The sequence below is a fragment of the Sceloporus occidentalis genome, unplaced genomic scaffold, assembly GCF_023333645.1.
Source record: "Sceloporus occidentalis isolate IW3139 unplaced genomic scaffold, rSceOcc1.0.p SCAF_2, whole genome shotgun sequence".
NCBI lineage: Eukaryota > Metazoa > Chordata > Lepidosauria > Squamata > Phrynosomatidae > Sceloporus > Sceloporus occidentalis.
In genome coordinates this window covers 239,574,064-239,598,171 of record NW_028316982.1, presented here as the reverse complement: position 1 = coordinate 239,598,171, position 24,108 = coordinate 239,574,064, and positions in this window count along the sequence as shown.

Here is a 24,108-nt window from a genome sequence, read left to right as displayed (position 1 = left end):
CTGGAAACTACCCTCCAGAATATCAACAGGATCAATGGGATTAGTAGGTTTTATCAGCATCACTTGGAAAAGCTTCTCTTCCTGTCTCTAGCAAGTCATCTTCACCAATCAATCCCCTTTCTCAATACAAAGGGATTCTTGCTTGGGCAGTGGGCAGATTTGCAAGAAAGTTTGGCTAGATGCAGTGCTTCCCAAAATGTGGCCTTCCATGCATTATGGACTTCAGTTCCCAGACTGCTAGACCATACCAGACCATTGGCCAAAATGGCTGAGGCCTCTGGGAGCTGAAGCCCAAGACCGCTAGAGGACCAGAGTTTGAGAATCACTGGGCTAGAGGTCAATTCCATAGGAACATAGGAAACTGCTTTGTACCTGTTCAGATCCACACTCAGTTCAGACCTTCAGGCTGTCTAGAGCAGAAGGTAGCTGACATCCTGTTCATGAGTTAGGCAGATCTGTTTAATCCATGACTTTTGTCCTTGTGGGGGGGTTATAATCCTCTGCTGGCTGCATAATGATGAAACTTCCTCCCAACACCATCTTTTGACTGCTGAAGTCCCCACCATGGTCATGTACTGGTTGGCTCAGGAGGGGCAGAGATGAAGAGTCCAGTTATGTTCTTACATCTGGGTGCACAGGAATGCCTTCATTCTCCATGACCTCCAGATGATTCCCCTCCAGGAAGTTCTGGAGGATGCATTCAAAAAGAGACTGGACAGCTACCTGAAGATGCTCTAGATGGAAATCTGACATTCAGCAGGGGATTAGACCTGATGGCCCAAAGGCCCCTTTGAACTCTACAATTCTATGCCTGTTGCTGTGCATCCAGCTATAGAAACATGGCTGGTTGTTCTTCCACAGCCCCCTTCCACCAATCGTTAAATGACCATGTTGGGAGAGCAGTAGCAGCTAAAAGGTGGTGGTTTGGGGGAGATGAGGAGAATACACGCCATAGTTCCACCTGTGTGGAACTTAATAATATTTTATAATACTTCTCCTGATGCAGGATTTCTCCCCTGTCTACAGCAGGGATAGGAAAGCTCAGATCCTGCAAAAAAATCTTGCCCTCTGAACCTTACTAGACAGTTATGACCTCTTCCCCACAACACCAGCATTTGATGATTCTCCAGCATTTATATGGGGTTTTCTTCATCCTGAAGGCTTGAAATGCCTTTCCTAAGGCTTAAGTACTAGCAGTAACAATATAGCTCTCAAGACGTTCTTTGAATTTGAATCTGGCCTTCAGACAGAAAGAGCTTCCCCATCCCTGAGGACCATCAATTGTATGGATGTCAATTGGAACTTCATGAAATGCAAACAGCAGCTTTTGAGACGGCCAGTTTTTGAGAGGACTGTGGGGAGGAGAGGCACAGTTAAATTTCCATTCTCTGTTCTCTACATACTGAGGCTTGTCTTGAAATACTACTACTATTACTACTGTTACTGTTACTACTAATAATAATATAATAATGAATGACACTTTGTGCTTATCTTGTCATTTCATAGGATAGCTTTATATTTATTTTTCTGAAATCACCTATTTCTAAGCAGACCTGTGTTATTTCTATAACTTAATAAATTTGTCATGTAAAACACATTTTTGGTCACATTTTTAAATCTTTTCTCTCTTGGTTTCACATTATGAACTTCAGTTAATCAAGAGCTAGTTTGTAGATAATGTTTTCAGTCATACTAATTTTGCCCAGAAAGGATATTTTTAGGTTTTGCCACACAATATGTTCTGGATTTTTCTTTTTAAAAAGTAAGTGTAGAAAAGTTATTTTTGTATCTTGCACCTTTTTTTTTAGTGAACTTCTATATATCCAACTAATCACTACTCTTTTTGTATGATTATATACATTTATATTCAAGTTAATTTCTTCTTGTTCCATTTATGTTAAGAAGACCATTTAGGCATTCAAGTGCATTTAGACATTCAAGTGGAAATGATAAATAGTTTGTAATGAATTATTTTGCAAGGAAATTGCTACATATAAAATAAAATTTAGGATGAAAATGTGGTTCTGGAGACATAGGTTCATAGAGGAGCCATACAAATTAGCCTATTAAAGATATGTCAGCCCCATAGAACCATCTTTAAATAAGACTAGCAAAGAACCCTGTGCCTGAAATCTTGAAGATCTGTTGCCCAGGTCTTGGGATAGTATGGACCCTACAACCCTACTCTCTCATTAAAGAACTGCTGCCTGTTAGATCTACCATTCTGATTTCCAGTGGTATCACTAGGGTTGATGTCACCCAGTGCAGTAACTCATGGTGTCACCCCCCCATTGACCCCCTCCCATGCCACACCATACAGAATCCTTAGTAATGTTTTTGTATTAATGTTACTCATGAATTGTAATTCCCATATATCACTGAATGTAAGGGCAATAGTTGTAACATAAACAACTAGCAAAATTAAGACGATACCTTTAAATTACAACATCATATGCACAGCCTAAATGTATTTACATGTACATAGTTTCATGTGGTTAAATGGAAAATTGAGTATGATGTAACATTCTTCAAGAAAAATTTTAAATAATATTTTTTAAAATAAAAACTTTTTTTTTTAAAAGTGGGTCCTCTCTTTTCTTCTCCCACTGAGCCTCACCCCACTCCCACCATCTCTTCTGCTGAGCTCCAGCATTTAAAAGGACATAGGCGAATGCTACAGCTGGTTTCTGTCAAAAGGCAAATGTTTGGGGAGCAAATGGTGTCACTCCCTCACTAGGGTGTCACCCAGTGTAGCCTTCACTCCTTAGACCCTAATGATGCTCCTGATTTCTAGTCACTTCAAACAGTTTCACACTACTGGACAGCAACCACAAGAGTCTCTTGCATTACATGGAAGAAAACAATCTTAATCTGCATGCGTTGTGGACTATATTAGGTTTGGCCATGCATGGAAAAGTCAGGCTATGGGTCTTATTGCCTTTATGGGCCAAAAACATGTCGAGGCAATCTATTACAGCAGGTGTTTTATAAGTGCTTTCCCTTTTCCTAACACTTTAAAAAATTATTATCAAACTTACTATTATTATTAAACTTGCTCATCCAGCCACAAGTTCTGAAAAGCATATTGATTTTTAATATGAGTTTCTTTACTACTAATACACAGCTGTGATAGGAGAAAAAAATATATGTGGATATTGAGCTTCCTTTGCATTTCACAAGGAAGAAAAACCTTGTCCCTTGAGCCTGCAGAGATTAGGACAATGACATGAAGGAGTGGGAGACAACCTGAAACCTTGCACTTGTCTTGTTTTTGTAGTCTAATCACAAACGCTATGTAGGCCAATTCATAATGAAAGGCAGCTGTATCTCCCAGCCAAGCTTGAGGCTGATTGTGGAGGGGATAAGGTCATGATCCTGCATTGAGATCAATCACTTCAACGCATGTCAATTGTTAAATAGCTGCAGGATCAGGCCACTTCCCATTATGACAGAGTCAAGCAGAGTTTGAACTATTTATTTAGAAGTCAGGGACACCATAACCCCATAACCCTTCTGCAGTTCACTCAGCCTTGCTCTGCCTGAGGCGTGAATGCTAATCAGGCTTCACGTCTTTTCTGCACATATGGTCTCCTGCCAAAGCTATGGCTACAGGGCACTGTATCAGAGTGCAGGGTGTTTAGAAGGCATCTGGGAAAAACATGTTCTTAAGAGAGGGGCATTAAGGACAGAACTTGGAAAAGGTACATTTGGGCACTACATTATCCAGATTCTCCCAACAGCATGGCCAGTTTAAACAAAAGAGTATAACAGTATAATATACACAGAGAAAACTGACAGGGCTGCAATATTAACAGCAGAAGGGAAGCACAATAAGCTGACTAGTAATTCAATATAATCGTAACGCAGAACTAAAAGAACTTAGATGTTACTAGAAAGAACAGCCATGACTGATCCCTGTGAATGTTCTTTTGTTGTTGCCATAGTCATCATTATTCTTATTTGAATCCTGACATCTACTTGAAATCAGTACTCATGGTGGCTGCTGCCATTCTATTTTATTGGGTGGCTTGAAAAACTTTTTTGTTGTTATTAGCTGCCCTCAAATGGACTTTGACTCATGGCAATCTTGTGATTGAGGCATCTCCAAGTCTCCCTGTCCGTCACTGCTTTGCTCATTTCCAGCAGGCTCATGCCTGTGTCCTCCCTAATTGAGTCGAGCCATCTGGTGTGTGGTCTACCTCTCCTTCTTCTGCCTTCAACCTTTCCCAGCATTATTGTCTTTTTCAATGAATAATGCCTTTTCATGATGTGGCCAAAATCTGACAGCTTCAGTTTAATCATCGTGGCCTCCAGGGTATTTCTGACCTGATTTGCTCAAGGACCCATTTGTTTGTCTTTCTGGCTGTCCACAGTATCCTCAGCACTCTTCCCCAACACCACATCTCAAATGAATTGATTTTCATCTGCTTTTTTTCACACTCCAGCTCTCATATCCATACATAGTGATTGAAAAGCTTGATCCATGTGCATGTCTCTCTGTGCGTATGTATGTGGGAACGACAATTCCCAAAATCCTCCATGCAGCATTTGTACTGGTAGGGGAATTCTGGGAATAATCCTCAAAATTAATTTCTTGAGCTTTGTCCCTGGTTCCAGCCTTCCTCAGACCAGCCAACACAATCTAGATCCAATTCAGTTGCTGGTTAGAAAGCAAAAACTTGAAGTGATTGAAGTTCATCGACTATGCTTTGAAGGCCTGAAAGGTCACTAGGTATTTTGATCTAGGGATCTGAGTACAGGAAACCTGTCCATTTTCAGACAGAACAATCCATCAGAGCCTCAAGGCAGAACTGTGCGTAGCAACGTGTTTTATAACAATCACAGTCTTCACAGAGGGGAACTGTCAAATCAGAGACAGTGTTCAGTTGTTTCTCTGCCCATGGTTTCCTTTCTACAAATGTGCCCTCCAACCATTTCTTTATCATTTGTCTCCAATCTGGCTCAGAGCAAAAGAAGTGAAGGTCTGGAAAGATTTTTTTCAGGGTGAGGCATTTGTAAGTACAGTTTAGCAGCACAGAAAAGATTTATTTGTTAAATCTTTCTTCCCCATGTCACTCCTAGATTCACAATAACTGCAAACAACACATACTTGCTAGCATTAGTTATAGCCTTCCTTGATTATAATATAACAAAAATATTTCTTTACTACACATTAATCCACTCACCAACCCCCCAAAACAGTATTCGGTTAAAATGAAAGACAATGCACTTGCGATGTTGTGATTACAGTGTTGGATTTTGAGATATCAATTTTCAATCCATCATTCAACCATAAAACCCATTGCATTGGCTGTTACCTCTCAACCTGACCTACCTCACAAAGTTGTTGTGAAGATAAAGGCAAAGAGCCACACCCATCACCTTGTGGTCATTGGTGGTAAATTGGGATATAAACAACAAATTGAGTGCATGTATATGGTAAATTTTAATTATCTTTAAAAGGCTACACTCAGAGAGTGAGAATAAATACAGAATGTGCAATGAACTACAGAGTTTTGGTGAGCATTAGAACTTTGTCAACATGAATAGCATATGAAAGTATTCCATCAAGGGGAAAACACTGAGCCACATCTTCCACTCCTCTTGCTCCAGGACATGAACTGATCAGCAGATGGGAATGAAGAAAAAATCCTCTCAGGGTAGAAAAACTGAAAATGCAAATGCAAAAGGAAGATTGGTGTGTGTGTGTGTTCTCTATTCCCCATCTCTACTTTCACTCCTCTCGGAGGCAGCTGGCATTGGGTACCGTCTTAATAGGTGGAAGCAAAGCATAATTTTGCAAGGAAAACCGTATTAGAGATGCTTGACAAATATGGTTTTTGAAAATTCCTATCTGAAAATAACATGATTGGTGCCTTTCAAAGCAATGTGTGCTTAGCTATCTCCTGGATCCTGGGCTTCTTTGATGTTGTCATGCAGTTCTGGGCAACTGAATCATCATTTCAGTGCATGCATTTAAATATATAGTTTGAGGGAAAGCATGCATTCAAATATGTAGTTTGAGGGAAAGCATGCATTCAAATGTGTAGTTTGAAGGAAAACATGCATTTAAATATGTAGTTTGAGATCAAGCACATTGTGGAAATTCAGCAGGGATAAAAAGTAGCACTTATTTGCATTGTGCATCATCAACATGTGGAAACAATAGCAGTGTCTTCCATTTTAGTAGGGCAGGTAATCTGCTCCAGGTTTTTATCCACACTTCAAATAAGTTATCCAAGATGTTAAACTGTATTTACAATATAGGTTTGGCACCTTGGGCAGCTCCTTTATATTTCAGGGTAAAACACAGAATGGACTCACTGCACTAATGACATGGAATCCACCAGCCCACCAACCATTAAATGGAATGACATTAGGTCCAACAAATCCATAGACAATAAGGCTACCTGTGGCTAGCAGCAGTCTACCCCCCCCCCCCTGTTTCAGAGGAAGTACCCTTCTGAATATTAGTTGCTGGTAATGAAAGAGTGGGAAGGTATTAACATAGAATCATAGAATCATAGAATCATGACAAACAAACAAACAAACAAAAAAGACTAACCAGGAAAGTCAGGTACTTGTGAATGTGAAGTGAACAATAATGCAAAAACATATAAATTGGATGTGTTTATTACAATAATACAATTTAGACATCCAGTGAGATAATGAAACTATATAAAGCATCCAGAAAATGAACACACAGCAAAAATATTGAAAAGTAATAATAATGTGAGGCATCTCATTTCTAAAACTTTTTTAAAAAATCAAGGAAACAATCAGAAATGGATATGATAATATCTGCAATTCAAATATATGTCTATTTAAAGAAGAAGTCTGAAGTTCATGTAGTTTATGATGTAAGTTTTGCAGAACCTGAAGTCTGAAAATCCTTTGGCTTGAAAGAATCTTGGGAAGGGGAAAGGGATTAATGTCCTGCTTGTGGGCTCCCAGAGGCATCTGGTGGGCCACCATGGCTGAGAAGACAGTGTGTCCTTCCCATCTGATTTCTGCTCAGTTAGGAAGGAGGAGCTAGGTTGAAAGCTAGGTGGAATAGCCTTCATTGACTATTAATTAATGGGGAAAATGCAGAATAATAATAATAATGCAGTTTACCAACAGCATTTAAAATTATTATAATAATTCTTAATAATAGTTATCAATATCATCATTACTAACCATATTTATCTAGAACACCCGTTCCACCAAAGGGCAGAACATCAAACATATATAATCAAAAACAGATGAAAAAACACAAGACTATAAAATGCTAAAATACTAAAATAATATGCTAATATACTAAAAAAAGTCCTTATCATCTTGACAACCTTATGGACACTCAGCAAACCAGCAAATTGAAGAGGGAGGTCTTCAGCCATTTATGAAAGTGGGTAAGATCCTCCTTTAGTTTGGTACTTCCTACTGCGTCTTCCTGTATTCTTCAATGGCAACAGTGCTTTAACAGCAACATGCTTCAAGCCAACACAGCTGGAATCAAACAGTTTTGCAGTGAGTCACTAGGTCTGTATTTTAAGGAAGCTAGCTTCTAAATAATTCTTGCTTTGCCCAGGACTCCCCAAACAATAGTGTTGAACAAGACATTGCTACTTAAATTCCTTAGTAAGAACTGAAGACTGATTATTTCTCCTGTTCCCACAACACAAGATAATCTACATGCACATGACATAAGCACACATATAGTGCAGGAAGAATGGGAAGATATTTTTTTCTAGCACATCCCAGGAATTTCTTTGGGGTGCTCTAGAATGCCACTCATATGAATATATCTCTATGAAGCAACACCTAGTCAGTTCATCCCATGGATAAGTGCAGTCCCTCCTCATGACAGTCATTATAGCAATAGCCACAAAGAGAGCCCAAAAATGCAGGTAGCACTGATTATCTATTTTTTTTTTAATTATAGTACTTCTTTTATCTCCATCAAGAGCAGGTCTTTTGTAAAACTAATTGGACTTGTCCACTGAAAACATACCACTCTAGAGGAGTCCAAGGGGGCATAGCTGCTAATAAAAAGAATCAGGGCTTTGATCCTACAAGTTCTGGTTCCACTGTACCTGAAAATCCTGGGGAACCACAGGATGCTATCTCATTTATTTGTATCCTGGCAAATAGTTTGCCCCCTTCAGATGTCATGAGAAACAATGAAAATTTATACTCACCTTAGCTAACTGTGAAAAATAAAAAAAAAAGTTTGAATCTTCAATCAGTGTAAGCAGGGGACAGTAAATGAAACATTCTTTATCTCCATGCTATTTTTCTCAGTGCCTCTGTGGCCTTTTCTTCATTCTTCTCTCAGTATATCAAGTTCATTCAATATAAGATGAGATTTGAATCATAGGGCAGGCACTTTAATCCTGTGACATAATGCCACTAGGAGGTAAAAGATTCCCATTACCACTCACCATCCCTCTGGGTACACTACTGAGAAGGATCATCAAAATGTAATGCCTGAACTAGCCCCTTGAGTCTCGGTGTCTGCAGTTCGATGTCATTCCCAAATGCTTAAAGTTTTTGCCTGCACTATCCGTATAACATCCAGATTCATTAGAAATGGCAACTGCAGACAGAGGAATTACAAGCAGAGGAGGGGGAGCAGGTGGCTACAGAGCTTGCATTTAACAATTAATTCCCATTGCAAAGGGTAATTTATGGGGAGCCATCTGTGAATCATTAAATGGGCACCATGAGTCTGTGGAGAGTGAAGAGGTGGCACAACTGAATGTCCCCATTTGAAACAATAGCCAAAAGGCCCTCAGAATTTTAGGGTGGGTGGAAAATACTAAAGAACCAAAGAATAGTTTAGAACAGTGGTGAGGCTCATATAACCTTCTAGATGTTGTTTAATTTAGCTCCCAGCATTCTTCACTGTTGGCTATGCTGGCTAGGGCTGGTGGGATTTGCAGTCCAACAATATCTGGAAGACCAGATATTCTCTTGCTAAAATTAAAGAAGCTTAGCCGTGGCCCCATCAGCTGATCAGAGAGGAGACTTTCTGGGAGCCATGTGTAATGTGTTCTGTGTGCGTGTGTGTGAATGTGTGTGTATACACATATATACACTATCCTAAATCTGTATTAGTTCATGGCTAAACTAGCTGGCTCCCAGAGGTTTTGAAGGAAGTTTACAAATTGTTGTCATTGTTGTTGGAATGTTCTCTGATATCCTGCCTTTCACCCAAAACCAGGACTCAAGGCAGCTAACTTTTTTTTTTTAAAAAAAGAGAGATTAAAAAACAAACATACAAACACCTAAGTAAAAACATGCAAAAAAAAAAAAGGTGTTGTTACAATGAAGATTTCCATACCTGACTCAAACATGGCTCAAACATCCCTGAAACATCCTTAAAAGGTGGAGGAAAAGTGTTCATAGGAAATTTGCTCCCATTGAGATGGTTCAGGGACGCTAAAGAGGGAGTGACATTTCTCTGACGATTGAGGAAGCGCGCCTGGCTTCCAGACATGCATGCTTCCTCCACCTTTTAAGGATATTTCAAGGACGTTCGATCCACATTTGAGTCAGGTATGGAAATCTTCAATGTCTATCTATCTAAAACAGATCCATTAAAAAGGCAAAAGATAAAATTAACAGGGCATGGTATTAGAAGCTCTTGCAATCAGTTCCCCAAAACCTGTTATCAAGAAAACCTTCTTGTGTATTCCTATCAAATGCAACTGTTGAGATGGTGGGAGGATGTTCCTGGGAGACTCCAAAAGACAGGCAAGCTCATCTAGGAAGTTATAGACCTTTGACATCAGCTGTATGCAACTGCCTCTGTACATCTTGAGCATCTTGAAACATGTCTTCAGTTTCTTCTGCAGATTTCACTGGCTGCTCCCCTTTTTCTTCTTCCTTTGTAAATCTGTTTAAGTGTAAACTTGCAATTTAATGGTATTAGTTACAAAATAAAATGTTAGATCATGATCTTCTTGAGCACACTTACTTTAGTTGTGAACAACAAATCCCATCCATTTCAGTGGGTCTACTGGAGAGAGGGCTAATTTTGGATTTAGCCCATTGTTACTCTGATGTTTGTGAAACTCAGTACATTAAAACTACAATCTAATGGGCCATTTTCTAGTTAATAACAGGGAGGTACTGAAACAGAGAACAGAAAACATATATTGAAACAGAAGATTGCAATGAATGTTCAAATTTTATTGATAGAAACACCATATTCTGCTTATCAGAGCCCTGCTATAGGAGAAAGAAGAAACACGGCACAGTAGTGTAAGTTTTGGACCAGGAGTGAAAAGAGTCGGGTTCAGATATGAACTTGGTCATAAAGTTCTCTCTCTCTCTCTTAGTTTAACCTCAATCAAAGGGCGGTTGTGATAATAAAATCAATAGTGGTAGGCAAATGTACATTGTCTTGAGTGTGGTGGAATAGGAAATAAGACTGCAGTTATCAAGATATAATGGACAACCAAGTCCCTTGTTTTTTGCCATGCCAATTGGAAATCTTATTTTAGCTGTGGCACTAGATACAAACTCTATCAATCTTGCTTCCATTCCTCTGTTCCCTCTGGAACTGCTGCTCTGCTGCCCCTAAAGCGGCAGCAATCCATGACCTTTTTCTCTCCAAATCCCTTAATCTCCTCGCTCTCACCGAAACCTGGCTCCCAGCCCATGATACTGCAACCCCTGCTGCCCTTTCTTTTGGTGGTCTCTCCTTCACCCACACAAGCCGTCCTGAGGGTCGAGGAGGAGGGGTTGGTATCTTGCTATCTAACTCCTGCCAGTATCAAGTTCTATCTTTTCCCCCCAGCTATCATTTCTCTTCCTTTGAGTTTCATCCTATCAGACTCTTTTCTCCTCTACAGCTCCGGGTTACAGTTATCTATCGCCCTCCTGGCTCTGTCACCCAGTTCCTCTCAGACTTTGAATCATGGCTGACATTCTTCCTTTCAGATTCAGTCCCCACTTTGATCCTAGGTGACTTTAATATCCACGCTGATGATTCCAATAACCCTACAATGTCTCGCTTCAACTCTCTCCTAGCTTCTTTTGGCCTCCAACCCCATTCCAACTCTTCAACTCATTCTCTTGGTCACTGTCGTGACCTAGTTCTTGCTGGAAACTGTGCCATTTCTGACTACCTGGATCTTGACTTTCCACTATCTGATCATCATTTAATCTCCTTTACTCTTACTTATACTCCTCCTCCTCGTCATACTGTTCAACGCCATTTTTGTGATCTTCAATCTGTTGACTCTAACCATCTCTCTCTTCCCTAAATCTCGGGGATTCTGCTGATTCAGCAATGTCTTTATTTAACTCCACTCTTTCCTTGACTCTTGACCATTTTGCCCCTGTCTCTGTATGCACTTCTTCCTCTAAGACTCAGCCTTAGCCCTGGCTTAGCCACAACATTAAGTTTCTCCGGTCCTGCTCTAGAGCGGCAGAACGTCTTTGGAGAAAGTCCAAACAGTGGGCTGATTTTATCCATTTCTAATTTGTTCTTTATTCCTTCTCACGCAAAACAGAATTATAGCAAAACAGAATTATTACAAATCATTGATCTCCGCCAATGAGAGGCGCCCGCAGCAATTATTCTCCACCTTCAACACGTTGCTTAAACCTCCCTCTCCTCCTGTCTCTTCATCATTCTCTCCTAATGACTTTGCTAATTATTTCATCTCTAAGATTACCACTATTTGCTCTGAGATAGTCCCCCCCCCGATTCTTCTTCTGCTCTTAATCTTCTATCGCCCTCGCCTAAAAAATTTTCTGTGTTTCCTCCTGCCTCTTTGGATGAACTCTCTACACTTCTGAACTCTTCTAAACCTGCAACCTGTTCTCTTGATCCAATTCCTACTCGTCTTCTAATCTCTATTGCTCCCTCCTTTCTGCCCTCACTTCTCCATATCTTCAATCTCTCTCTCTCTACAGGCTCCTTCCCGTCGGACTTCAAACATGCTCTCATTTCCCCAATTCTGAAAAAACCTTCTCTTGACCCCTCCTCTTTGTCTAGCTATCGTCCGATTTCTCTTCTTCCCTTTCTTTCTAAGGTTTTGGAATGGGTTGTTTATTCACGCTGTCTTGAGTTTCTTGAAGCCAACTCCATCCTCGATCCCTTTCAGTCTGGTTTCTGCCCAAGGCATTCTACAGAGACAGCTCTCACTAAGATCTCGAATGACCTTTTACAGGCCAAGGCTAATGGCTTTTACTCTGTTCTCATCCTTCTCGATTTGTCTGCAGCCTTTGACACTGTTGATCACTTTCTCCTAATTGACATACTCTCTGACCTTGGGTTCTCAGACTCTGTTCTTGACTGGTTTAGATCTTACTTGTCTGGCAGATCTTTTGCCGTAGTTGCAGGTGGTCAGACTTCTTCTCCTGTTCCCTTATCTGTTGGAGTTCCCCAGGGCTCTGTTCTGGGTCCCCTTCTGTTTTCTCTCTACACACTGTCCTTAGAAAAACTCATTAGCTCTTTTGGTTTTTCCTACCATCTGTATGCCGATGACACCCAGTTGTATCTTTCTGCCCCTGACCTTTCTCCAAGGCTTGAACAGCAAGTTTCGTCTTGCCTCACAGCTGTCTTGCAGTGGATGCACCATCGGCGTTTGAAGCTCAACATGTCCAAGACGGAGCTTCTTGTCTTTCCTCCTAAGTCCACCCTTCAACACCCCTTTTCTGTCTCTGTGGACAACATTTCTATTCAACCAGTCCAGCAAGCCTGCAGTCTTGGTTTTATCTTTGATTCTTCTCTGTCGTGTATCCCTCAGATCCAGACCACAGCCAAGGCTTGTAGATTCTTTTTGTACAATATTGCCAAAATCCGACCATATCTCTCTGCCTCTACTGCCAAGATCCTGGTCCATGCCCTAGTGATCTCACGACTTGATTACTGTAACGTCCTCCTGGCTGGGCTTCCTCTTTCTCACCTCCGTCCTTTAATCTCTGTTCAGAATTCAGCTGCACGCATTATCACTTCCACCTACCGCTCTGACCACATCTCTCCTGTGTTGGCATCCCTTCACTGGCTTCCCCTCCCTTTCCACATTCAGTATAAGCTCCTGCTGTCAATGTTTAAAGCCCTCCATGGACTGGCCCCTCCTTACTTATCAGACCTTCTTTCTCCTCACCTTCCCACTCGGGCCCCCCGTTCTGGTAGTCAAGGTCTGCTGTCTCAGCCCACGATTTCCTCTGCCCCATCCTGGATTCGCCCCTTTTCACTCGCTGCCCCTCAGTCCTGGAACCTTCTTCCCCCACAAGCAAGAGCCATCACTTCTTTAACCAGCTTCAAAACGGAGTTGAAAACCATCCTGTTCAGAGAAGCCTTCCCTGGCATTGCATAATTGTCACTTACTATTTGATGTTCTTTTGATGCCTGTTTATCAAACCATTTCCTGTATTGCTATGTACTGTATATGTATTATCCTACTTGAGAGTATGTATTTTCCCTGGAAGAAGATTAATCATCCATTATGAAACCAAGCCCTCCCTCCAGTCCATCTGCCTTGGTCCAGGCCTTGGAGGTAGAGAGGAACTTCTGGACCTCTTACCCTTTCCCTCCACCACTCCCTTCTCCTTCTGTGTCATGTCTATTTAGATTGTAAGCCCGAGCGCAGGGAATCGTCTAACTAAAAAGATTGTATGTACAGCGCTGTGTAAATTTACAGCGCTTCATAAATAAAGGTTAATAATAATAATAATAATAATAATAATGCAAATTCTTCCATGGAGTAAGTAGAGAAGAACTCAAAAGCTACTACTCTTAGAGCATGCTGCTTGTGTATTTTGTTCATTCATGCACACATACACACACAGTGCAAGAACTATACACTAACAACAGGAATAATCCAGCCAAAACACCATTTGCATGAATCTATTGATTCAAACTCTGAACAGCTGTTCTGTTCATCCCTTTCAATCCCCCTTTTTTCTGCTTCTTCTGAGGGTCCATACAAGCGTTTCTTTTGACTTCACATGAATGTTTGGGAGAGCATCTGGTTGTGGTGGATTTGTGCACAAAGGAGAATGTTTGGAGTGACAGGTTTTTTTTTGGCGGGGGGGGGGGAACAAAAATAAATTTTATAAAAATGCATTATTCGTGTATGATAATTACAGTTATCATCTGATAATATTGTAGCCCTTGTTGCTCTTTTTTGCAGGGAGGCCATTGATGAAAGAAAGACCTTTGAATAAGTTTGATGAAATCCATGTGCCATATGGAAGCTACCTTCACCCTTTTCCAAGTCAGGACCTGCCTCCAGTTCAAATATGTTATGGGGGATCAATGTTTTCATACTCTGCTTTTCGTTTTGGTTTTCACTCATGTAGAGGCAGTACTGTTTTTCCAACTAACCTAGCCAGACATACAATTTGAAGACTGATGAACTATAGCCACTGAATCACTCTGTTCCTAGGGCTACTAGAGGCAGCATGGTGTACTGTTCTGGATGTTGGACTAGAATTCTGGAAACTGTAGTTAATTGTCCTCAATTCCCTGATACATGGAGACCCTGTGGATGAGACATCTCCAAGCCCCTCTATCCTCCACTGCTCTGCTTAAGTCTTGTAGATTCATGCCTGTGACCTCTCTGAGTTTAGCCACCTAGTGTGCAGTCTTCCTCTCTTTCTTCTGCCCTCCACCTCTCCTAGTATTATTGTGTTTTCTAATGAGTCATGCCTTCTCATAGTGTGGCCAAAGTACACCAGTCGGAGGCGGGATACAGACGGGCAGGGGAAGACGTCTTGGAGGTGTATTCTGCTGAATACGGAGCCTCCAGACCGCCCGCCCCGGGGGCGTGGCACAGGAGATGGGGCTTCCACATGGGGGGCAGTGAAGACGCCTCACCTGGGGCCGTTTCTGACCCGCAGTTTCCAAACCGCCACCTCGGAGGACGCTGCAAAGAGAGAGGCAGCTTCTGCACGGGCGGCCAAAAACGGGGCTTTTTTTTTCCTTTTGCTGGCTGGCGGATGCGCAGCTGCGCAGCTGCAGCGCTAAGCAGCGGCGGCAGAAAGCCTATGGGCACATTTAAAGTGCCCAAGCCCCTTTAAACTTTTTCCCTCGCCCTGCCCAAGAACAATGGTGGTCACCTGCCAGCTGGTGATCAGCTGGTGTTGGCATCCTTGTCCACTTGCACGTTGGTAGTGTCACCAGCATCATGGATGCCTCCTCTCCTTTGGTCCCCACGCTCTTGCTGAATCTGCAATGCACAGCCACAGCTGTCGCCGCTGCCACCACTGTCCCCCTGCCATCCCCCATCACCTCCCTTGTACATATGTAAATATTTAAAGTTTTAGGGGTTTTTTATTGTTAGGTGAAAATGGCACAGGAATGTGTGTAGGGGTTCACTTTAAATTCCAAACTTTCCCCAATTCTAGCAGCGCATGCGTACATGTTGCTCTAGGGTTAGGGTTAGGGTTAGGGTTAGGGTTACGAGCCTTAAAATGCGCTGCAGCTGTGCTGCAGCTTCCACACCTGCATGGCATCTGACGCTGCAATTAAAGCCTGACTGCAAACTGCGCATGTTCCAGGACCCCGACTCATTGTGCGACGCAGCAGACACGGAGCTTTTAAATGGGCAACTTAAATTAGCGGCGTAGCAATTCTGGCGTACCGGTGCAGCAGCTTATAGACGGAGATGCGCAGCTGCGCAGTATATAGAAAAGAAGCGGAAAAAAGCGGCACCTTTTTAATGCCACTTCTTCCCGCTTGGGGCGTGTGGGCGGTGTGTTCATGGCGGCATTCAGGTAAGGGCTGTCTGAAGGCTATACCTTCATGACGTCATGAACACACCCCTTTTTGCCCGTCTGTATCCCGCCTCAATTTGATCATCTTGGCTTTCAGGGAAATTTCTGGCTTTATCTGCTGAAGGACCCACTTGATTGTCCTTTTGGATGTGCACAGCATCCCCAGCTCTTCTCCAGCACCATATCTCAAATGTCTTGATTTTCCTCTATCTACCTTCCTGACCCTCCATCTCTTGCATCTGTACATGTGTAATGACTGGGCCCTCCAGTCATTTAGGGACTTCCCCTGAACCACAAAGGATTAATCTGGGGGGAGATACATGCTAATGAGAGCTGACATCACATGCTAATGAGCAGCTACATCATAGCTGACGTAAGGCTCACCTGGCCAATCATCAGTGCCAGAGCGGCCTTTTCAAGAAGGTTCCAGGAGAGGACTTTAAATACCCTGTAGGACCATGCTTCTGTTGTTCTCCATCTTTGTGTTTGTTTGGGGAAACCAGCTGTGTGCTTGCACGGAGGCAGGCAAAAGTGATGCAAGTGGAGCTAGGCCATGAGGGCCAACTCCTTGCATCTGAGAACTCAACACGAACTGCAAATCCCATCACTGTGTGAGTAGCTAGGAAATGTGTTAGTTAGTGTGTCTAGGTTTTCTTATGTTTATTCAATAGCTTGCCTGAAATGAACATCTTTGTAACTATGCTTTCTGTACCTGTGAAGCAAGGAGGCTTTGCACGAAGGATACCTTCCTATCCTATGCTATTTCTTTGAAATAAACATCTTTCTTTTAAAAGTATCTGCTGTCTCTCTCTGCTCCTGTACACGCGTCTTAAGCTCGGTTTACTGGTTGCTGTAAGCTAGCAAGGAAGGACTCTAGAGATCCCTAGCAAGTCTCAGTGTGTGCTTAGGGAAATGTAGGTTGGTTGGAAAATTCACTGAGTGGTGGCAGCAACAGATAGGACCTCAAGGGGTCTGATTCCGCTCAGCAGGGAGTGGGAATAGAGACCTAGGAGATCCTAGAAGGGAAGTGTTTAAAGGGACTCCCTGGGAGTAATAGCCACGCACAGGGCTCATTGCTCCAGGGATCACCACAACATGGTGATGGGGAACACAGTGGCTTGGGCATTTCTAACTTTAGTATTCAATTGTACAGTATATCTTTGCTCTTTATGATCATGTCTAGTTCCGTCATAGCTGCCTCCTAGTCTTCTTCTGATTTCCTGACTGCATGCTCCATTCTGATCAATATTTGATCCAAGGCATGAGAACACTTTAACTATTTTGATTCCCTCATTGTCTAGGTTGAATATATGTAGATCCTCTGGTCATTATTTTTGTTTTCTTTATGTTCAGCAGCAAGCCTGTCTTTTCACTTTCTTCTTAGACCTTCCTTAGTCATTGTTACAGGTCTGTGATATTTTCTGCTAGTAAGTATGGTGCCATCCACATTTCTTAAGCCTGTTGATGTTTCAGGGGAAAGGGGGAAAGGAGGTGAATGACACCATGTGACTGTCTAGTATCAGGATTGATGCAGACTGTCCGTATTGCATCTGTGAAGTAATAGGGTGGTAGCATGATTGGCCTCTTATTGATGAGTTTTCCATCAATGAAATTATGCCCTCTATACTTCAGAGGCACAGCAGCAATGGATCTGAGGCAATGCTGTGCAATAGATACTGTCAAAAGAAGTATTCTCTTGCTGAAATTGTGGTTTAAAATCTGCATGTGATAAGGTCTATAGAAACCCATTGTGTGACCTTGGGAAGTCACATTCTATCACCTTAAGAGGAAGACAATGGCAAGCCTCTTCTAAATCAATCTTGCCAAGCAATCTCTATGATAGGGTCGCCATATGTCAGAGTTGACCTGAAGACATATAAAATTCTAAGTGGAATTGTAGCCCTCCCAGAATAGTGGGGGATGGGAATGACATTACTTCAGATTTTTAAAAAAATATGCAAGATGACTAAATCATGTGTTAGAATGATCCCACCCCGACAGAGTGTCTCTTTCCAAATCCTCACCTGAAACACATCTGAAAGAGTCATGACAGATCAGCACAGACAATAGTGAGCTCATCAGTTTACATTGGGACAGTCTCTGAAATGTGAACTGAGGATTTTGAAAAACAAGAGGAGTAATGTTTGGCCCTCCAGATGTTGTTGGGCTACAATTTGTATCACCTGTCTCCATTGGCTGTATTTCCTAAAGCAAATGGGGACTGCAGTCCCACAGCAACTGGAGAGCCACACATTCTCCCACCTGTAGGAGAGTCTAATCTCATTCACAGTACAATCCTGTACATGCCTGCTCAGAAGGAAATCCTACTGAGTCCAATGGAGACTGCTCGCTGATGTCTATGAAAGATTGCCTGCCTAACACTTTCTGTGCTCTTTCTTAAAGAGTAACTGTAAAGAGTAACTGATTAGTAACTGCAGATATCTGGGGTTTCAAATTTACATCTGTTTCTTTCCACCTCATTCTGCATGCCCAGTGTGTTTTTTTTTAAATATGCAGACAGAAGGTGAATTCAGAACTCAAAAGTTTTCTCACTATTTTTAGCATCTTCACATTTCCTTCTTGCAGCTTTTAGATGGTTCAGTGGTGCTCTCTCTCTCTCTCTCTCTCTCTTAATCTCTCTAGTACTATTAGAGTTTGGAAAGGGTACTTTTTTGGACTACATCTGGCCATGCTACCTGGAGCCCAACGTGGTACTTGCAGTCCAAACAACATAATTTTCTAACCATTGACTATGAGGAAATACAGTCTTGCAGAATGCAACATTGCCAGGTGTGACATATGCTCAACCATCACAGAGAATGTGACTAGGAAATTAGCTGACAGTAGGCTAACCTGGATGGAGGGCACAGAATGCATACAGACAGAGTTCATTTAGTGCTGAGGTTCCCTCCTTTCTCATTTTGGTCTTTTTGATCACAGAGCCTGCATTATTCCCATCGGCCCTTGGGTGTAGATCAAAGGGATGCTAAAAGTGCTTTCAAGCTGAGCAGAGAGAACTGGAACTGGAGCAGCCACTAGCTTCATTAGAAAGAATTATAAGGTTCCTGTGGAGAGAAAATGAGTCATTTTAAAAACTGTATCAGGACATTATAGTGCTCCTACCTGGAAGAACCTTTGTACACTTTTGAGATCTCTGTCTGTAGTTTTAGGGCTACAAATGCAAGAAAAAGGCACAAGTAGGGGGTGCTTGCTCGAGGGAGAGAAGAGAAAGTAATTAAATCAAAAACATACTTTATCCATGTCCCTGAGCTTTCAGCATTGCCTATCTCACTGTCAGCTAATTAGAGCATCACAGCCTATTCGTTCCCTTTACTGCCTCTGTTCTCGACTCTGGAACCTACTGTGATGGCTGGACTCCTGGATGGTCTTTCTCTGTGGCATCAGAGTCTTAGCTAGGAATATTAAAACCACCTGAACCAGTCGGTCAGAACCTTGCCAGCAGAGTTCAGCTGTCTCTGTGTGTGTGTGTGTGTGTGTGTGTGCGCGTGTGTGATTATATCTTCCAGGATTGTTTAATTTAGTAATCTATGGTATTTTGAATTTAAGCTCCCAGAATCCTTGAGCAATGGACAAACTGGCTGGAGCTTCTGGGATTTAAAGTTTTGTTTTGTTTTTGTTTTTAAACTCCACAGGAGTGCTAAAGTTTCTGAATCACTACCTAGCAGGAATGGGTTTCTTGAGTGTCAGGAAACTCTGCTGGGGAGACTCCTGGACTGAAGAGAATCTTCACAGTTTCAGATTTATTCTGAAAATTTGTACAAGCTTTTTTGTGCAGAAAACAGCACTTTCTGCATAGGAAATGGCATTTTATATGCTGAAAATGCTGTTTTCTGTATAAAAAAGATGTCTGAATTTTGTACAGAATAAATCTCCAACTCCAGCATTTTGAGCACAAAAAACCCCAAGTACTTTCTGCACGGAAAATGTTTGAGTGTGTGTGTGCGCAGAAATACCATTTTCTGTGCTAAACACACAAACACCCACCTTGCACAGAATAAGTAAGAAACTATTAATAGTCTTTGAGAACTACAGTTTTGGAAGACTTTCTCACAGCAGGAAGAAAACTGCTATAATTACTCACTGTTTCCTTCAAATATGAAATTATTGAAGAATTAAATCCTTAAAGTATAGACAGCATGGCCAGTAGCTATCGTAGCCTCCAAAAGTTCCTTTTCACAAGCTTTGCACTAATCTTAGACCTTGATCATAGCAGATAGGATAAAAAATAAGCCCTACCATGGATGTCATGGGACTTGTTAAGAGTTCCTTTCAGCTGTAACATCATCTGCAGAGTGAAAGGAGAATATTTACATAATATCTCTATTTATCTAAAAATATTCAGAATGAGTATGGAGATTACCTTTCTGTATCATTCTTCTGCCTTTTAAACTTCTTGATGCTATTTCATGTTAATGAACTTTGGACTCCTCTGTAACTGTAGCTTCCCATCTGGCTATGAATGCAATTATCTCTAGAGACATTTTGGGATGACTGTCCACTGGTGACCAAAACCAAGTGAAGTTGCCAACAAATTTCCCGAATGTGCCGCACACCTTTCATTAACACATAGAAAGCTAGAATCAAGAGTCTCAGGGCCCCCCAAAAGACATTTTTACCGAGATACTAACAGTGATCTGTCTTGCTTCCTCAAACAATGCACATGTTATATGGGATTTCACTTCAGCTATTTTCCGTATTTTAATTATCTCCTTTGACTCAGAAACACATTTCCTGCAAGGAATCTTTCAGAATAGCAATCTAAAGATTCCACCCCTCCTCCTGTGCAGCATAGTGGGTAATTTAAAAGGATGTTACAGCTCAGCTGTATGGGGAAACAGAAGGATGTTCAGATACTGTGACTGTATCACTGACGTAGCTGAGAGAGATGGCTTTCAAGTATAAGATACGGTGCCCTGAGGTTGTAAGGGCAGGAGATTAGATTATTTTGCTTTCTCCAACCATGAAAGTAGGGCCCTTCCTTTATAGACCCCCCCCCCCCCCAGTTATTTGCATTAAGTCGGAGAGAAAAACACACACCCTTCCTTCAATATCCATTGACTGATCACTCAACACTCGAAAGTAAAGAACTTGCAAAAGAACACTGTGACATTTTCATTTAGTTAATTAGTAGTCTCTCTCCTTATCTTTTCTCTCTTTCTTTTTGCAGTGCTCTTCACACAACAAATGTCTGTAGAATAAAGTATGAAGTAGGAGTGGTGATGGGGGGTTGGAGATGGATCCACATTGCAGACGTCGCACCTGGGTGTTCACATGCAGCCAATTCATGGACAATTATTGTATGTGTGTGTATGACAGAGGGAGAGAGAGTGTGACTGTTAAGGGTGTCATGAAATTTTCAGCTGCAGGGTGGCCTGAGATATTATGCTGCTTGAGATAGAATCTGCCAACCAAATCATGGCTGCAGTATAGGGAAGTGAAGAAGTGAAGAAAATTTTGCCAATATCTTCATTAACTTTGAGACAGGCTGTCTTGACATGGCAAGACAAACTGTCAAGGATTTTCCAGCTCCCATGAGAAGTATCACCTCCAGCAGCAAAGTGAGATACCAAATGCTTTTTGGGGTTGTGCTTTGTGTAATTTACCAAAATAAATGTCTCTAGCATCCTTTTTGCTAAGTGTCCATGAGTGTGCATGCACACATACCTACAGCAAACTAAAGAGAACAAGCTGCTCATTTAATACAACAAAGATAACCCTTCCAAAGCTTATTCCTTTCAGCAATGCATGCCACAAGACAGACATTGTCATGGGTTTTAAGTGATGGGCATTTATGGAAATGTACAAAAATTGGTCTGGTAAATACAAACATTTCCTAAGAGAGTGACAGATATTTTTTTTCTCCATTGCACACAGGATTTCTTTGTGTATGTGTTTTTCTCATTTAGCATTCAAGGATAAACCAGATCACTATTTCCATCTCCACTACATAGTAGCGACAGTGATCAAATTATTCTGCCACCTGAGGCAGAACATCTCACAATTACCTCTCCCCTTCCCTGACTGTAGAAATACGAAAGTAACAAACTAAGTAACAATTTGCTGCCCATTCATGCCACCTGAGGTAGTCAACAGATTTTAGCTTTAAATCAGGCAGGCTAGAGGGCAAAAGAAATCACTGTGTGTCTGAAAAGACGTCAGGTTCCTCAGTGGAAAATACCGTCACCACTTCCAAAATTAGCAAAGTGATGGGAAGGCTTTTAACATTTATGAGCCACAGATTCACAGGATAGCAGGGATGGGAGGCTTTCAGCTGCCATTTTAAAATGTGTATAAATTCATATTATCAAGCCATCTTGAATCCCATTTTGGGAGAAAGGCAGGATATAAAGTATTCTGTTTTACAAAGGTATATCACTTGTACTATATTTCTTTTGTCCACATTTGTTGTTCATTTTTGGGGTCATTTTAAATTTGCCATAGTAATTGGAAATGATGCTACACAGGAAGCATTAAGAGACCATCTTTTAAGAACAACTTTTTATCTAATGCTGTCATGCCATAGCTGATTTTTTTCTTAAAAAAACTTTTATTGACTTCAACTTAAAATATAATGATACTTTAATGTTGTACAGTAAAATGCTGTTTACGGTCAAACCAAAGAAATAAGTAAAGCACAAACATAATCTGTTGCAACCAAAGTGAATTCAATGTTGCACTCTATGTTTTGCTATATGAAAATCTGAAAATTTACTCTGTTGTTTTATATGCAACTTATTTTCCAGGGATGGAAAGAATATTTATGATTATTCATTTCCCTGATGACAAATGCACTTCCTAACCCTTGAAAAACCTGGTAGAGAAGGATAACACAAAAGCATTTTCTGCAGAGTTTTCATCTGGTATTCACACATCCCAAAGTGCTTTGGGAAATTACTATGCACAGAAATAAATGTATTGTTTTGTATGTTGTAGTTTTTTGTGTAACCCCAAATTTTTGATGTTAAAAACCCCTCAATTTTCTACAAAAACACCACATGTTTTTCTGGAAAGTTTTTTTACATGAAAAATCTGGTTTTTGTGTGAAAAACATATTTTCTGGGCAAAAGCCCCCAGGTTTCCAGAAATCCACATGGCTTTTTGTGCAAAACTGGTGAGCCTTTTGCTCTGAAATAGCAGTTTTGCACAAAAAATCCATGAGTATCTGGAAACACTTTCTGCAGAAAAAAGTGGGTTTTATTTGCAGAAACCTTCATGAGACTGTGCAAGACTGCTAGATTTTGTATATATACACACCCACACTTCTCCTATGTGGATATCTGGAAACAGGGTTTTTTTTTTGGTTTTTTTTTTGGCATGACAATCTTTTTTTTTATTTGTAGAAAGCTAATATTTTCATGCAAAAAGCTGTATTCTTCTGTGCAGAATAATTTCCCCAAACTTTTCAGGATTTGTGAATATTGGGCAAGAACTGCATCAGGGGAAAATGGCTGAAATTATTTGTAATCACATGCAAGGATGAAGTAGTTCAATATATTCCTTGCTAATGCTTTCTGATCAGGTTTTTTTTAAAATGCCCCCTGAGATGTTTCTGTGTTGATCTTCAAAGTTAGCCAGGGCCAGTGAAAGATTTTTTTTCTGCCAGAGGAGGGGAAAATGTTGCCCTTCTCTAGTCATGTACAGAAGCCAACTAGTACAGAAGTTACTTAACACTGGCAACAGGATAGTGTCCCCTGCTACTTCTTAAAACAGCACAAGAGAGGAAACTGACTGGAGAACTCCCTCCCCAGTTATGCCACTTGAGGTAGCTGCCTCACTCTGGCCATGACTCCATAATGTATTTGCACAGCAAATTCTGAAGTCACATTGCCTTGAAGCTCCACTTCCCTTTTTTCTGACTCAAATTCATGTCTAGCACTAATTTATTTTTGAATACTATTATGATAGGATAGGGAATGGAAATCCATATTTAGATCTATTAGCCAAATAGTATAAAGAATATAAAACATATATTGTCCACATTGGGAAGCTGTGCATCTTAACACCAGTTTATTAAAGGTGGCACGTGGATGTTTGGACCATTTCCAGTTCTTTGATACTGTCCTCTCTAACTCATTAATTCAATCATTCAAATGTCAAAAGGGTTTTATGCTGCCATTATTGATCAGGAGGAGGCTTTTGATTCTATAAACTACAAAGGGGTTTGGCTAAAGTTTAAAGCCCTGATCATTGATTTAAGATTTTAGTTCCATCCTGGGGATTGTTTATTGCCGTAATCTACGGCAAGTCAGATCAAAACCTAATGGAAGGTGTATTGATTGCTCTTCTGTTTCAAGGAGCCCTTAGTAAGGATGCTTTTTAGTAGTGCTTTTTTTAAAATGTTGTGGTTGGTGGTTGAAATTGCCAGAA